The following is a 7,894-nucleotide window of genomic DNA, read 5'->3' on the forward strand; positions in this document are numbered from 1 at the left end:
CAGCCAAATTCTGCAAGACTACTCGTATGGTTTTCACAGTGCATATGGATAATGATCTAAAGCATATTGCAAAAGCAACCCAAGAGTTTCTTGAAGCAGAGAAATAGGATATTCGTCAATGACCAAGTCACTTGATTTAAGCCTGATGGAACATGCTTTTCAGTTACTGAAGACAAAACTAAATGCAAAGACACCTACAAACATGCACCTGAAGGTAAACTGGAGAGCAGCTGAAAAAAAAGGAATGGTAACCAAGGAGTAAATCAGGGTAGTGGTTAAGAAAATGCAATTTCTTGTCAATATCTAAAATTCCTGTACTCTAAAACCAACAATAAAAGACTATGAAAACAAACCAGGGCATTAACAGTAAAATTCGCAGAAATCAAACTAGCAGTCCAACAGTATATGGCATCCATGACTACTAGAGTTTTAAAACAAATGCTTTAAAAATTATTGCAGCCATATAGTAGGTGTAGCATAATAGGCTCTTTCGTGTATCTTTCGTCAGCTGTAACTCACTGTAAGTCTCCTGTTGCTGGATGTTGTATCTCCTTCATGTCCGACGTTGGTTCCAAGAAACAACTCCATGATCTGCCCTCCATGGCCTCCCAGTCCCAGGTTTCCTTAATGTCGGTTTGTGAACTCCATTTTGCTGCTTTCCCCTTGCTTTGCTGTGCCTATCCTGCTATGCTGAACCCTCGTGCTGGCCTCTTGTCTCTATTTTTTAAAAGGAGTTTCAGGGCAGTTTTGCCTCATTGCCTTAATTGGAGTTGTGAGTAGGAAGTATCACTAACAACAAGCTAAAATTACTTCCACCATTTGACATGAGCACATCAAGGGAAGAAACAGCATTTGGTGATGTCCATGACTTCTACTACTTTTCTTAAACCCCTTGAATTAAAGCAGATATTTTGCACTTCAGTCACATCTTGAATATTTGATATAAAATCCACTGTGATGGTATACAGAGGCAAAACTAAAAAACTGAGTCCTTGTCCAACAAATTACAGACCTAACTGTAAGAGACCGGTTTAAGTTTTCATAACTGAGAAGTGCTACCAGTGCCAGAAGAATCACTGTCTTAATAACAGCATGCACTTGTGGCCATGAATTGCTCTGATCAAAGCCAACAATAACTTGTTGCAAGCTTTAAACCCCTTTAAACCCCCTATAGGCAATAGCAGTTGCCACTGAATGTACTTAAAATCTGTAATTATGTATCCACTATTGAATCATTCAATATTGGGTTTGTTTTCTAGGATACATGGAATTATTTAAGAAAATGTTACATCTTATATTATTATATTATAAATCTATATTAATGCTGTAGATTAAAAAAAAAGAGAAAAAAAGGTGACTCCAAAGTATATAGGATGTGTTAATATTGTGATATCACAGGTATGGTGAAAGTTTGCACCATATTTCAGCACAATGCTGCTAATATTTTATTACTCCATTACATTTTGCATATGCTCCATGATAGTTTAGCAAGGGTAGTTGTATATATTTTATATTTTTTCAAGTTTGCATCCAAAATTCCTCTCAATGACTTAGTGGTCATCAGGAAATACAAGCAGATCTACCCTTTGTAAGGAATACGGGTCTAGATTTTGGCATTTCACATTTGTGCCATGCTGTATCATATCCTTACATCAGTGTTACAGGTTTTATTTCTGCTTGGATATTAGTAAGATACTTTTTTATATTTTTCTATTTCTTGACTTTGTGTCAAATTACAATACACTGCACCACAATGCACTGTAGATCTTTCTGTTTGGACTCAGAAATCTTTTGGACAAAATATCCAGCTGTGGTATTCTCATGTGGTCGTCAAAAAGTCATTCTTAGAGGAAGGAAACAGGAAGAAAAGGCTGAGGTATGCCAAATTACACAAGAAGTGGACCGAAAATCAGTGGCAACATGTCTTAGTGAGGAATCCAAATGTGAAATTTCTGGTTCAAATCATTGTCAATACATACTGAGAAGGTCGGGAAAGAGGTACAACAGTGAGTGTCTACAGCCATCTGTAAAAATACAGTGGAGGCTCTGTCATGTTTGGTGCTGCATTTCAGCCAGTGTTAAAATTTGTAATTGATAGAATTACAAATGCTGAAAAGTAGATTTTGATCCACTCTGCAATACCATCTGGAAAGCATCGGATTGACAATGGCTTTATTTTTCAGGACAACGGTGAAACACACTGCCCATGCAGTGAAAACATACCTGGATAGAAATACACACAATGGAACACCATCAGTCATGGACTGGCCTCCCCAGATGCCTTCGTTAACATTACTGAAGCACAATAAGAGGAAGCCAACATCCAAAGAAGAGCTTTGGATGTTGGCTTTAGTATCACAGTAACTGCGACCATTGGTGGCGCAGTTTAAAACTCCTGCTCAGGACTGAAATTCTTCTCCACACATATACCGGATTTACAGGAGGTGATACAGCATGCTACACACTTACTGTTTCCAATTTTATTGCTTTGATATCAGCCTCATTATTTACTCTTTCTTGTAATACCTTATCAGTGCTGCAATAAGATAGTGAGCACTTGACATTTCGTACTGCTACCGCTTTACATTAAAAAACATTCATGTAGTGAAATATGGAAACAGGAAATCCAATGTATTAGTCACTGACTTTTACAGTGATTGTAAACACCATCTTTTCATTCTTTACAGCTTATGTTGTAATTCTGTTTGCTATAGGATGCTGCACTTTGTGCTGCCAGTAAACACTGGTATCAGACAACTGCAAATCCATTCATCCATCCATTTTCTACTTTTCTGGTCTGTGTGTAACTAGGCGGATAAATAAAAGCTTAAATCAAATACAAAACTATTCAGACTTACAGCTGTCGGTACTATACAGTATTATGCACTCGCTAGATACTTTATTGGATATACCTTGCTAGTATATCCTGGTACTGTTGGAACTCTGTGGCAGTGATTCAACAAGGACAAGGTGTTGGAAACATTCCTCAGAGGTTTTGGTCCATGCATTTATCAGCTGCACGTCCAGCTGCAAATCTCCCGTTCTACCACATCCCAAATGTACTCTACTAGATTGATATCTGGTGACTGTGGAGGCCATTTGAGTATAATGATCCCACTGTCATGTTCAAGAAACCAGTTGGACATTATTCGAGCTTTGTGGCATGGTGCATTATCATTCTGGAAACAGCCATCGGAAGATGGGTGCACTGCGGTTATAAAGGGTCAGTAACGATACTCAGGTAGGGTGTGGCATTAAAGCAATGTTTAGCAGCCCGAACCATCGATAGAAAGCAAGATGGATCCATGCTTTCATGTTGTTTGTGACAAAGCAGAAATCGACTATTCAGATCAGGAAATGTGTTTCCAATTTTGGTGACCCTGCGCAAACTGCAAACTAGCCTGAATTTCCTGTTCATTTGTGACAGGAGTGGCTTTTGGCATTGTCTTCTGCTGCTTTGGGGATTGCGATATTGTATGTTTGAGGATTCTCTTCTGCATACCTCGGTTATAACAAGTTATTTGAGTTACTGTTGTTTACCTATCAGTTTGAGGCTGTTCTCCGCTGCCCTATGTCATAAACAAGACATTTTCTCCAAGAGAACTGCTGCTCTGGGTATTTCATCTTGATCAGACCATTCTCTGTAAACTGTAAATAAGAGCAGATGAACGGGTGTACCCAACAAAATGTTCGGTGAGTGTATATTCTGTAATTTTATTGTGAGGAAAAAATACCCTTGAACTCAGTTGTAACACTCTCATAAAAGTACACGGCTTAAACTTTATCCTACACGGTACAGACAATGGGTGCAGCTTCAGGGCTATTTAGGCTGCTACAAAGGGAGAACAAAGTTCATAGAGTTGGCAGGTAACTGTAGCACAACACCTAATGCGTGTTATCTTTTTGGCTGTGAGAACCACTCTTTAAGAGTCATTACTGTGTCATTACTTCATAAACATTAGTTTTATACAATCTCTGCTTGACTGCATATATGTGGACATCAACAGGGGAGGAGGGAGGACATTTGTGATTTTACAAGCCAGATCCACAAACCCGATTAGTAGTAACTTCCTTTTTACACTTTTGGGGTCATTAATTTTTTGCCCACTGAATAAAATAAAACCTGGATGATTTTGTATTTTTCAATAGTTTCAAGCACTAATACAATCTAAGAGGATTATAAAGGTTATGAAGCTCATGTGAGGTCATTATAAGGAAAGCAGCCAGTGAATTCTTAAGACTGCTTTGCTTAATTCATGCCTTAATGGAAGTGTTCTTTATGTTGTATAATACATTTAGAAAAAGGGACCCCTAACAATCAAAGTAACAGTAGGGTTACTACTGCAGTATGCAGGCTCACAAACATATTTCGACCTTATTTATTTCCCTTTTTAAATGAGAAAGGGAGCGCATAAAACTTCTTATTTATAGAATGCACTCAGCTCCAGATAAACATGCTGGTTCACAAACATTTCACTCTTAACTGGACTCAGGATCGGAATCAGTGTTGCAACAACTGGAGCACAGAAATATTGACCTGGTTAATTGGTGCTGACACACTGCAAGAAGCATGGGACTGACACACTGGATCCAGAGGAAACCATAACAGCAGCTCTCATATTAAAGCGTAGATAAGACAGGCTGCATGGCGGCAGACTAAACATAAACAATCTGCAGGTATACTTTCAGAGCTGAGGAATCTTTCCACTGCGGCAGCACAGCAAACTTGGTAACAGCTCATGTTCAGCTGGACTGATTTTCAGCAAAAGATTCAACACAGATGGAGAGAATACAACCACAGCGATGTGCACACTGCTATAGCTAATACCTGCTTCACCACTAGTATGTACAAGCACACAGATTCTCATGTACTGTACAGTGTTGCCCATATGCGCAATAGTAGCAGCAAAAACAAAAGCTGCACCATAGATAATCAGTCTTAAGTCCTCATCTAAACTACACCCGTTCTGTCCAATGCCTGCTGGCCCTGGGGATTGTGCTGGACTTTTAATCCACTTAAAAGCAGAGGACCTCTGCTGCTGTTTCCAAGGGGCTTGACCCACGATGAATGCGCACGCACACATGCACAAAAACAATCAGCAGCACAAGAATGCAGCCACTCCTCATAAACACACGCATGCATGTATAGTGTTAGGCACTGAGGTGATTTCACAAATGGAAACACGCGGTCTACACGTTAACCTATACTCAGATTCAAGGGTCCTGCTGAGGCCTGAGATGTTTTAATCAAGAAATTCACAAAAACTACAGCCAAGTTGGGTCAAATCTCTGAATACTCTGCCTCTATAAGAGGGGCCAGAAGGAAAACTCCAATTTAAACCTACAGTCTATATAGAAGGCTCAACCTGAGTAGATTTATTGAAGAGGGGTCAACAGTCATTCCAGCACCGTTCAACTCCACTTTCTAGTGTAGCTCTGTTACAGTGTGTGTGTGTGTGTGTGTGTGTAAGAGAGACTTCTCAACCTTTAATATCACAAGAATTTTTAATGGAATTTGCACTCTTTTGTTCTTCTACACTAACACAAATGTAAAATAAACAACATGTACACACGCACACACATACATACAACACTGTTCATATTAATGTGGTGAAAACCAACTGTTTTTAAAATAATAATAATAATAATAGCAATAATTTCTTTGGGAATAAAAAAATATTCATGTTTTTGCTCGGGTTTAAATGGTTTCTTCTGTGCAGCCGACACATTGTCATACTTTTTTCTCTTCTTGCACCAACGTTTGTCGTTATCTAATTTGAAATGTACTAATTCCTTATTCTTGCGGAGGGAGGCTGAGCCACTGACTTGAACAGCTGCTTCATGACCCAAAAAACTGTCAGTCTTTCCCTGGAATAAATTGTGGAATATACCATCTTTGGGTACAGGGGGGAGCTGGAAAGGTGCGTTTTCAGGATAGCAGATGTCGCGAGCCCGTTCGTACGCTTTGACCTGGGTAAAAATGACTAACTCTACATTATAAAGTCTAAATCTTTCAAACTGAATTGTTTAAAGTGTCAGAAAAGGTAAAAGCAAAGACTCGCTCCGAGCCAACCTCCCCTGTGTTTCGGCGCTGAGTTTCTAGAGGACCCATAGTAGAATCAATTCAGCGAGAGGGGAGCTTGAAACCGTCCACTCATGCTTTCCTCCGAGTCTGAGAGAAACACAGTTGAAGGGAACACACAGACCAGTCGGCCGCACTACATGCTCACAACAGGCAGGCTCCCATCACTAACGAAAAACAACAGCAGCAGTCCCCCTGCATATAATTATAATAACACTCTACTGAACACTATGCAAATATATCCAGAAAAACTATATACAACCCTTTGATGGGATTTTTAAAAGTTCTTTTAGATGGCTTTTGAAAAGCATATGGGCTCAACTTTGGTTTGGAAACCGCCTAACTAATCCTGTTAAAATAAATCTTAAAAATAAATTCATGTGATTATCAGAAAATACTCATACACAGTGGTGTTTTCCCACTTTTAATGGTTTGATCTTGGTACACTCCATGTGCTATTTTACCTGCAGATGTCACGAATGCAGTCGGTTCTTTAAACTTCATCAGGTGATGCTCAATATCCAAATGGTTAAGCTATAATAGCTGTGGGGTCATGTGCACCCATATCAAGCCAGCGCACAAAAACAATGCAAAATAACACGCAGCATGGTAAATGTGGAAGAATAATCTCAGCTGGTGCTACTCAAAGACCTGTTTGCTTTGTGGTCTTAAAACAAGAGTGTGCAACTGCTCAAAAAGCAGTGTGTTATTGGCTCAGCACATATGTATATATGCTCAGCTTCCCACTCATTTTGTTCACAAGCGGTCCAAACATCTTTGCCAGTCAGTCTGTTGTTGTTCTTCACTGATCAGCCCCACTGCATCAGCAGGACGTGCGTTGCTTAAGGGCATCTGCTTCGCGGAGAACAGGGCAAGGCTGTTCATGCAGACAATGCAGAGGATGTCTGGTGATCTCATTGTTAAATTTACACTTAATCCAGGTCTGCAGCAGCTCAGATTGGGAAAAAAAAGCCCAACAGCAACAACAACAAAACACCTGCTGGAGGTGGGGTTGGGTGCGGTGCCCCCCGCACCCCTCAAAAAATAAGGAAAACTGCAACACATGCATGAAAAAGTCCTCCCATGAAGACAAAAAAGGTAAAAATGTAGTGAACCTGATGATTTCATGTTTCAGAGCAGAAAATCTGCAGCATTTGGGGTCAGATTAGAGAAAGCAGCGTGACCTTTTAACCACCATCATGCTGAAAACACCTGCTGCACGCATCTGGGCCATCAGCTGATGTAAACCGAATGGTTTTTAACATCGCAACTTTCATTATGAGTGTGTCTACGTGAATCTTTCTCGCACGACTAACATGCGTGCAGTGTTTGCATGCACGGGGACAGCACTCACATGCGCTTGTAGTCCTCATTTGAATGTGTTTGCTCGTGCCTCATTAAGAGGTGCGCTTCCACGCAACCAGCCCGCTCACCAATGTCACCTTCATGGATGGCTCCATCGTAGGAGCATCCTTCAGAATGTAACAGATTAGCTTTGCAGGCAGAGATGTTGATTAGGTCATCACTTCCCAAGGTCACACCTACACACATCTAGCAGCAGGCCCGCTGCCGTTAAAGCCCCCCACCTCTTCAGATCCTATAGAGCCTTGATTCTACCTCCTGCCTGCGTGCGGATCTGAATAAGGCCGAATAAGCCATATCCAACAGGATAAGCCTTATTGTAATACTCAGTGATGGAACACGCTGCTTCGGCCCCTTCAGGCTTCCTTCACCCTGAACAGACTTAAAAAAAAAAAAAAAACAGCTCTGTGTTACATTACTTGAAGCATTTCTAAGCTCCTGTAGACTTTT

Source organism: Oreochromis niloticus, linkage group LG19 (assembly GCF_001858045.2).
Source record: "Oreochromis niloticus isolate F11D_XX linkage group LG19, O_niloticus_UMD_NMBU, whole genome shotgun sequence".
Lineage (NCBI taxonomy): Eukaryota > Metazoa > Chordata > Actinopteri > Cichliformes > Cichlidae > Oreochromis > Oreochromis niloticus.